Source organism: Diceros bicornis, chromosome 14 (genome assembly GCF_020826845.1).
Source record: "Diceros bicornis minor isolate mBicDic1 chromosome 14, mDicBic1.mat.cur, whole genome shotgun sequence".
In the NCBI taxonomy this organism is placed as follows: Eukaryota; Metazoa; Chordata; class Mammalia; order Perissodactyla; family Rhinocerotidae; genus Diceros; species Diceros bicornis.
Window position 1 is genome coordinate 40,035,907 of NC_080753.1, and position 10,261 is coordinate 40,046,167.

General features: G+C 45.1%; 2 non-coding genes across 2 annotated transcripts; both read right to left on the reverse strand.

The window, feature by feature from the left end:
• Positions 1–4,656: 4,656 nt before the first annotated feature.
• Positions 4,657–4,730, reverse strand: TRNAI-AAU (transfer RNA isoleucine (anticodon AAU)). The gene has a single exon. It is a non-coding gene; the product is annotated as a tRNA-Ile (tRNA).
• A 5,238-nt stretch (positions 4,731–9,968) lies between these two features.
• TRNAV-CAC (transfer RNA valine (anticodon CAC)) lies at positions 9,969–10,041 on the reverse strand. Its single transcript has one exon. It is a non-coding gene; the product is annotated as a tRNA-Val (tRNA).
• Positions 10,042–10,261: the final 220 nt, after the last annotated feature.

Below are 10,261 nucleotides of genomic sequence, written 5' to 3' on the forward strand. Positions count from 1 at the left end.
GTCAGTATGACCAACCTCAGAAACGAGGCCACTTTCTCAGAGCCAATATGAGCCCCAGGTCTAGGATCTGAACTGACAGACACTGATGGAGGCCAGGTTTTGTGGAAGGGTGGAGAGGAGAGTTAAGCTGCCTCAGATTGCCTCCTGTCAGTCTTTTGGGGGAAAAAAGAACATTAATAATTGCCAGAATTTCTTGAGTGCTTTGTTCACTTAGGTAATAAATAATTACACACCAGAGACCTGTGATATACATATATTTTAAAAATGATAAAACTGTGACTTACAGTTTTTAGACTTGCTCAGGGGCTCACAGCAAGTGATAGGTCACATTACCAGCAGCCTCTCAAACTGAGGTGTTTGACACTCCCTGACTAACCCCCAAGGTGGCCTCTATATCGACACCACCATGATCATTCCAGTTATGCATACAAAAAGGCTGGAAGTCGCCATCTACACATACTTTCATGCCCTGCCCTCTCTTCCTACCTGACATCTGAACTGTGGCCTGAGTTTGAGGTCCGTACCCCTGTTCAGGACTCCCCCATGGACACTCTGAGCTCTTCCAGCCGCCTCCTCCCACATCTCAGCCTCCACCTCCAAACGCAAATCCTTCATTCACTGATATTTTTTAAATTCATTTTATTTAAATTAGTAAATATCTTAATGGATTCTTATAGTCTATAATCTTTGTAGAAGATACGAAACCATAAAGGAAAATTGAATGAACTGCCTCCAAACCCACTCCAGTACCACACAGAGATAACCATTTTATTAACAGGTTGGGTTATATTCTTTTAACCTTGCTCTAAGCCTATGGAACAAAACTTTATTTACACACCTATAGCTATATTCATACATAAATAAAGTCCAATAAACATAATGTTACATAATTTTTAAACTTGTTTGTCCTGAACACACTGCAAATATCGATACATAAAAGTCTGCCTTCTCTAAGTTATTTGATTCTATACTGCAGCATAATTTATTTAACTAGACTTTATTTGTTGGACATTCGGGTGGTTCCTACTTTGTCTCCCTCGTAAAGAAGTTTCACATGAACATACCCAAGCCCTGTGCCCCTAGAACGTCCACCTGCTGTCTGCCCTCCCCAAGGCCGACCCCTAATTCCTCATACAGGTGCCCAGCTCCTAGGTCTCCCTACTGGACCTCTGGCTCGACCTCTCTGACCCTGACAGCCTTATGCCAGGTCCTCCTACCCTTACCTTTGCCCCCTGGGTCCCATCCTTATTACCTTTGGCAGGGGTTCCTTTGTACTCACAGGCTGGGGAGGCCTGGGGCCAACATTTTACTTCCTTGGGTTGTGGGAAATTGTACCAGGCACCCCTGTATAGGGTGTAGAGTGTGTTGAAGTCTGGAGAGGCTGCAGGCGCAAAACCTTCCCTGGAGGCCTTTTCAGAGTCATATTTAGAATCCCCCAGGCCTCTGGGGAAGGCAGCAGAAGGGAGGACAGCAGCCTCCACTTGACTCTTGGGAGGAGGGAAGAGGGGAGAATAAGACCACAATTCTCTCATTTGTCTAAAGAATCATCTCTCTCATGCCTTATAAACGCAGGTGTGGCCTTTGCACGTGTGAAACATAAAGAACTCCCCCTCCTCAGCCCCAGTCCCTCCCTGGGGAACAACATGAATTCATGGGATATGAGAAGAAATTCATCCACAGAATATCGTTGATGAGAGGTGTGGGGAGAAAAATCTATAAACCTGAGCTCAGACAAGTTGTGAGAGGGATTTTCTTTCTCTCTGTGTCCTTCCGTTCCTTACAATTTTGGCCTGACAGTCTCCTCTCCAGAGACTGAAATTCCTACTATCACCTCTCAGTCGTCATCCTCCTGGCCTACCTCCTGGAGCTCGCCTCTTAGATATCCCTCTGGCTTCAACCACTAGGAGGCCTCTCCTGGGGGTCCTTCTCCTCCTCTGCAATGGAGACCCCCTATTCTGCCCCTGCCTGCAGGACCTGGAGAGTTTCCAGCCTGAATGTAATGGCCTGGGTGGGTCAGGGAGAGGATTCCCCTTCTGTTCCAGGTTGGAAGAGGGCAGGGTGGCTGGAGGCTTGAGTTGATAGAGGCACCAGGTGAGGTGAAGGAACAGGGAAAAGAGGCCGGCGTGACCAGGCCTGAGGATGCCATTTCTGTAAACACATGATGCGGATCCTTCTTGATTCCAGGCTTCAAATCCCCTGGGGAAAATAGTTGGAACCCAACCATTGTGATTTAGTGAATGTGATTTCTTTATTTCCACTCACATATATCTTATACAGATTTATTTCTAAAAAGAATCTTCACATTACTTCCTTTAAATGAAATATAATTAGTGACATAAAGTAAATAAAAAGGTAAATAAAATGAAAAAAATCATTATAATGATTTTGAAAAAGGTGCATAACTGATGTACAATATTGGATACCAAAATTGTTCTCAATAAAGATAAGGAAGTGCTCTGAGCATGTACTAAAAATGGTAGATTAAATTTTCTCCAAATACTTTAAAGTTAGAAAATCAACTACTTGAAATGGTGAACATAAGTCTTCTTATCTGGATACAATTAAAGGGCAACCAAGATCAACAATTTTCATAGCAAATACCATAAGGCCTAATGTAATTAGCTAAATATTTATGACCAAATAGAGTCAACTAGGATGTACTTACTCTCCTGAGAATTTGAAAATCTAATAGTACACAAAACCCTCTTTCTAACAACAACACCAGCACAGATGGAATGTGACTTTTACAGGGAAGGTAATTTAAAGATCATTGGCGAACATCTCGTTCCCTTCAGGATCCATCAGGTCTACAAGTAAGTCCAGCCACATCCCATCTCTCCGTACCCTCTGATGTGGGCAGGGAAAGGGGTGGCCTAGGCCAGGGACTGAGCGGGGTCACTCCAGTGGACTCAGGTGCGGGTGGGTCTGTGGGTGAGTGTATTTATCCACTCACAGCCTCTGAGGCAGTGTCAGGTGGCAATCACTGCCAGACCTCCTAGGAGGACGACCAGCATTCCCTGCAGGTGAAGGGCAAGGTGACAACAAAGAAAAAGTGCACAGATCCCATATACCCCAAGTGTCAGATCCCCTTATCAGAAAATTCCTACCTTCAGCCTGCCAGCCCAACAGAGATCTGAATGCCCATTTTGGTTGCTTTGTCCTCTCAGGACCCCTGGTCCTAGGCCCTGCCCTCCCTCAAGCACCCTTCTCCTCCATAACCAGTCCTGGCACACAGGAAACCAGGGAGAAGACCATCTGATCCATGCTGAGGCTTACAGCCTGGACCCTCCGGACAGGTTGACCCAGTTGGAGCCTGGAGACCCAGTCCAGTGTCTGTGCAGACTGCATGCCACAAGCAACCTGGGGCCCCCGGATTCCCAGAAAGGCAATGGGAACCGCTCAAAGGCCCCTGCACTTACCAACGGGCCCCTCTCCACTCCCAAATTCCTGCAACCTGCAGTAGAAACAGCAGAGGACTTAATAATCCCCTCTTCATCCTCCCAATAGTAGGGAGACTTGTTTCCAGCCAAGATGGAATAACAGGGATCAGATTTACCCTCCTTCCTGAAAGAACCAAAACCTTACAAAATATGTGAAACATCAATTTTTAAGACACCAAACATCAGACAAAGTAGGACAGTAATCCCTGAAAGAAAGAAACAAATGAAGTCATCTTGGGGGAAAATGAGGTGAGAACTAGGTGAGCCTTAACTTACTGCCTTGAGAGAGTTTCTAGGCCTCCATGCAGGGAAGGGGAACTCAGGCAGAGGCTGATGAACTCCCTGAGTTGATGAGAGGGAGCTGATGGTCCAGAAGACCAAGACAGCTGGAGTTGTCAGGACAGAGTAGCAAAAAGGAGAGAGCTGTGAGAAGAGAAAACTCCAGAAAGAGCTCCCCATTGAGCTGAACACTGATCATGGCATGCAGGCAGGAAAAATAGATCAGGCGGGGGAAAGACTACCCACAAAGGTCAGAGGTACCAGTGATATTTAACTGTCCTTTCAAGTGAGAAGCAATGATGTAAGATGAATGGCTATATATTGATCACAAGAATCCAGTTTGGACTCCTGTCCTAAAAAAAAAAAAAAAAGTCTGTGTTCTGTGCTTCTTGTTCAAAGTGATACAGACACGTAGGGAGAGGAAGTTTCCTGGACCAGTCCTTCCTCTTCCATGGTGCTTCCTCACAGGGTCATCTCAGCTCTCAGTGAAATCTCAAAGAATCTTCAGCGATGTGGAAAGAACAACTTTTAAGAACTTCTCTTTACTTTGTATCTCTTGATGATTTGAGAAAGGTTGGTTGCAAAACTGCTTTGGAAAGACAATTTAAAATCAAATATGTTTTTCACAAAAAGTTGCTAGAAATATTTTCCACTTTTTTTCTCCATTAGTCAAAGCTCCCATTCTTGGGATCTCTGCCCCTGCATCCCTCTCTGCATTGGTCTTCGAAGAACTGTGACTGAGGAATTGTTCAACTTCTGGGAAGCCAGGAACTGAGTTTGTTAAGGGAAAATGAGGGCGATGGATTGGGAACCTAGTACAGCACTGTAAGTTACTCCCTACTTTTAACAGGTTAGGAAGCAAGTTTCTCTGAAGATGATGAACAGCGTCCTCTGAGGACGATGAGCAGCGTCCTTTTCAAGGTGGGAAAAAAGTCGCTGGCCAGTACGGGGATCGAACCCGCGACCTTGGCGTTATTAGCACCACGCTCTAACCAACTGAGCTAACCGGCCTCTGACTTTGGGGCGCTGCCTTTTTTTTTTTTCCTTTTTTTTTAAAGTGTTACCTTCAAAATAATTGTTAGTGTTGTTTGCCTTAGGAGAATTTCTTCGCTGCTTTCCACCCTTAGTAAAAGGAATCAGACTCTTTCTCTTAAAACAAAAGAAAGAGCGGACATTGGTTTTAAGTCGCATTCATACACTTGAAAGAGGAAACAAACTTTTCAAACTGCGACTAATGGCCCAGGAATCCCTGGAGGTATTTGCTGCTCTCTACACGGCTGGTGATCAGCACGTGCAGATAACGAATCTGACCCCCTGAACTACGAGCGAGACCAGGCTTCGGAAAAGCCGCTCACAGATAAAAAAAACTCTGTGCCTGAAGAGTGTTCCCAAGGGTCTGAATCTTGATTGTTCCAGAAACTCCCAGGCACCTCCAGAGTCAGACTTGGCCGATATTTGGGAGCCTTCCCATTTACCTGCTGCCTCAGATTTCCGGAGTGACCACAAATGGAAGTCACTTCGGAGATCTCGGTCCTTCCCAGTTCTAGAAACATGGCTCTGGTCATCATTCCAGAGGCCATTAAACCAAATTTTTCTGTGTGCCCAACGTTTCTATGTCCCCTCAAAATGGTACCATTGTTTTCAGTATCTCATTTATTCTTCCTGAGATTTTAAATCCATAAAGTTATACAAATATATTTTCTTTTTTCTCTTTACAGTTAGTGGTATTTTATTCACATTTTTTCTCTGTATTGTTTTTTTAATCTTTTACTTAGAATGTATTTTTGTGTTCTTTACAGAGCAAAACAGAAAAGAGTTTTTCATCTTCATTTAAATCTGTATAGTATTCAATTATACAGAATGTGTCACAGTTTAATAGAGACTTAGTTTAACTTTCCCACCCTGCTGTTGCAAACACTGTTCATATCTATGAACATACACTGTATCTCATGTGTGTCATGATACCTTGCACAGGTGGGAAAACAGCATCAAAGAATATGTGCATTGGCAATTTTGATGGACATTGTCTGATTCTGCTTCAGACGGCTGAGCCCAGTATTCTTTTTGTTTGCCTGTTTGTTTTCACTATACTGAGCACAAATGAATAGGATCCTGGACACATTTCCTGCTGCTCCTTCTTTCTGAATTCCCTGCTACGTGCTACAGGTCTGAAGAGAAACTAGACAGTCAGTGAAGATGTAGAGGAATCCACATTGAGGGCTTTTATGTTGTGGAAATACGACCTTATCTCAGGTAGGTGAGACTTGGGGGCACAGTTAATGGTGTTTGACAAAGGGAATGTAACAGAATCAGACAGCAGAAGAAAGGGGCTAAGTGGAGAGCTGGGAGAAGCGCCGGGCAGTGGCTTCCTTTTTCACACCTCAGAGAACAGCACGGGCAAAAACACCTGAGGGGAGAGGAGCTAAGACGTTCCAGTGTGTTGGGAAAGTAAGACTGAACTGCACGGTGGTGAGGGAGAGTAGTAGGAGATGAGGCCGGAAGAGGAGAGACCATGTAGATGATGCCCAACTCTCCGGTGGAACACAATCTCTAAATCAGGGGACTTTTGTTGGTAAAGGGGATGCTGAAAATAATTAACAGACATTACTTGATCTACATCAGGTGTAAACTAAGTATGATCATTATTTATGGGCTAAGTTAAGGATTTTTGATTGATTCTAACAGCAATGGTGATACCGAGCAGTGGGCTGGCTCTACTCACCGTGATCTGAGCGAATTAATCACAACAAGTTAGAGATCGAGAAACAAAGTTTAATTAGATTAGCTGGCAAATCAGAAGACAGGTGAGTAATGTCTCAAACACCCATCTTCAAAGACTGCGAAATCTTGAGGCACTTATATAGGGAAAACGGGCAGTGAGGAGGGGGTCCAGGGATGTGGGTCTCCAGGCATGACGGGCTCCAGACGTCACATTGTTCCATTCTTCTGTCAGCTGAGATGGATACCTTGTAGGTGTGTTTCCCACCTGTGGTCAGCCTGTTCCTGGAGAGAAATTCATGGAACAAAATTTTTAATTTATCAGGCTATTGGGGAGTACATACGTTAAGTGGAGGCCATAAAACAAGTGAGCATGTGAAACTTTTAGAGTATGTGCAAAGCAGTGAGCAGTCACACAGAGAAGGGGCTGGGGCCATTTAGTGTAACAAAATGGCCTCACTTATGCTCACTTACAGTGGGAATCTATGGAAGGATTTTAGGCAGAGAAGTCACATGAACAGATTTGTAGCTTAAAAAGATTCCCCAGGTTCAGGCACTTGCGAGGCATTAGGGAATTATAGCAACAACACGTTACTACTAGCACCACCACCAACAAAATGTCTGCCCTCGTAGAGGGTGGAAACAGATACAACTAAAATACATAATAAAAAAGAGGAATCATATAATAAATAAGGGGCTGTTAAATGTGATTTAAAAAATAGAGTTAGCTAGGGGGAATTGTAGTGTTGGAAGCAGGTTGGAATTCTAAATAGACTTGTCAGTGTAGGCTTATTAAGATTGTGGGAACACGTTTGGCTGAAAGAAGGTGGTGAGGGTTTACAGGCAGAGAGCACAGCCAGTGCAAAAGTCCAAAGGTGGGTACTTGCATGGAATGTTTGAGGAATAGCAAGAGGACCCATGTGGCCAGAGCACAAGTGAGGGAGAGAATAATAGAGATGAGACAGAGAGAAGTGGAAGGTTAGAATGGGTAGGACCTTGTAGGAGATCTTGGGAATTTGGCATTACTTCAAGTCCAATGGGAAGCTGTTGGATAATTCTGATCTTAGGAGAGGCAAATATGACTTATGCTTTAAAATAACGCCTTTAGTAACATCTTTTGCACGTAAACTCTAGAGGAATGTATTAGATTGAGGTCTCTAGGAAATAGTCTCTGAGGTGTAGTTTTTATGAAGGAAGCTTACTGGGAAGTTCTTCTAGGAGCAATATACAGGAGGAATTCAGAGGATAAAGAGAAAGTGTGAACTGTGATGTTGTTGCAACAGAGGCCTCAGCCAAGCCCACAGGGAGCTCTGGAGCTGCAATGACCCTTCAGAGTTGTCCTGAATTGAGACACAGGAACTGAGTTGTTGAATCCACTCAGAGATGTGTCTTTAGATGTAGGCTGCTCCCAGAGAGAGGGTGTAACCTCAGACAAAGTAGCTTCTTTTAGTTGAGAGCAATTCCTGCGAGGAGCTCACCTCTGATCGATCAGCAAACAACACTTCAGGCTGCGGGAGAAATGAGTGTCTTGCACTAGAAAGGGGTGGTTCTGGGTGGAACACCCATCACATCCATCCCAATTCCCCATTTGTGCTGCTTAGAGGCACTTCCTTCACATAATGAGTTCGTCCCATCTGGGAATATCTTCTTTAGGACTCTGGTTGGTCTGGTTTCTCACTTTCCTGAGTAAACTAATAAGAGGCAAATAGCTGCTTGGTCTCCTCCGGAGAGGGGCTGCATGAAGGACTCAGCATTTGTCTGTACTGTTGGAGGTTCAATGTTTGGCAGTGGCAGTAGCTTGATCAGCCTTGATGAGTGGCACTTCTTGTTATTGGGCCCATCTCTGCCACCAGGCTACTCCACTCATGTGACCAATTTGCCAGCACTGGAGTCGCTAATTACTAAGGCTGGGTGACAACCACAGGCAGAATCATTCTGGTTCCTTAGTTGTTTAGTACTCTTTCTGTGGTGCATGCACTCTGGTGGAAGGTAACTTATGATGGAAAGATCTTCACACTTTGTGCCCTCTCTGACCAACCAGCCAAAATATTAGTCACTCTGCATGAGTTCATGTCTATTCTGACATCCGAAAGAAGGAGATGACTAGGTCCACTGTGCAAAGCTCTGCCCATTAGCAGGATTCCTCCTTCACTGCTATCTTTCAGAGATGTTACAGGATGGGAAGTAGTGCATTAGCGCTTCTCCAGTGCTGGTAGCCTGATAGAACTGTGTTAGAGAGATTCATTTGAGAACCTATTTAACACTCCCAACTGAGGCACTTTAGTTTTAGGCTTGACGACAAAAGACAGTGGCCTAAGAAGCAAAACAATAAATAAATAGCCTGAATATATTTCCTAATGACGTAAATCGATTTACATTCTTACCAAGTCCAGGCTCCTACACCAGCAAAAGGGACTTTCTTGTTGAGTTGAACATGAGCCAAAGCTGAGCTACTTATGTGGGCTGTGAGCCCACACCAGGATGCCCCTGGACTACTCAGCCAGTTGAAAAGAAAGACTGCCGTGCATGGTTTGGGTTCTTGAGTAAAATATGAGACTAACACACACAACCAAGTCAGTAGTAAACCTTTCCTCATCTTCTGTCTCACCTCCAAAAAACCCAGCAACTGGCCCCACTTATCTAGAGCGTGTGGGCTCCCTCCTCCCACGGGGAATGGTCTTGGTCAGAGCTCAACGATCTCCTGAGCTGGGTGCTGAGTCCCCGGGGAAATGTCCAGCAAGAGCATCTGCACGTCCAGGTTCCTTGCGAGGACCACAGCGCACAGACATGCAGGGAAACACACCCTCATCCTGTCTAAATCCACCTGGAGCGTCCTGGATCGAAGTGGAACTTCGCGTTGATCCCGTTGAAGCTGAGCTCCTGGCACTCCTGGCAACGAGTAAGCGTTCTGAACCAAGTCTTGACTTGGAGGGGCGGGTCCAACTCAGGGCTCCGCCAGACCCCAGCTTTCCACAAAAGCGCGCCCCTGGGTGGAAACACGCCCTAGCGCAAGGGCCGGCGACCAAGCTGGCTGTGAACCGAGCTCCTGAGGTCTTCGTGGGGACCAGGCGGTGGGAGCATCCAGGGAAGGAGTCGTCAGGAGAGGCAGAGTCAGCAGTGGGCTCTGCTCCCCTGAGATCTCCCTGCAGAATCTTATCCATCTCCCTCCCCATGAGACCCCCATACTTCTTTTCTCCATCGTCTCCAAAAGTCAGGTGATACCTGAAAATATTTGTCTAGCGATAAATAAAATGCTGGAAACTGGTAATGTCCATCCGAGTGGCCGTGGACTTTCGGTTACGCTGGGTTTCGTATCTTTTCCTTTTAGAAATCCTGACAGCCCTCAGGGGGGCACTTCGGATTCCTAACAAGATGGAAACAAGGTCCCTTCACATCCCCTCAGGCGGCGCAATCAATTGACACCCCACTCCGAGAGCAAAGATCACAAGGATCCTGCTGTGGTGCAATTTTAAACACTTCCACTAGAAAGTTTAGCAGAATCCACAAAAGTTTAGCTTTCCGAAGAAAGCGTGTTTCCGCCCGGTTTCGAACCGGGGACCTTTCGCGTGTGAGGCGAACGTGATAACCACTACACTACGGAAACCTCCATGTTATGGATCTTTTTTTCTATAAGAGAGAAGACACTTTTTCTGGCTAGCCCAGGTTTGGTAACATTGAATTAATCTTCTCTTTCAAGAAATTATCAAGATTACTGTGCTTTTCTATTTATTCAAATCAATAATATGCAAGTCAATGAGTCACAATAAGGAAATACTATGCCTCAGGGAAGAATCACGTTCTAAAGGCAGGACAGAAATTTTACA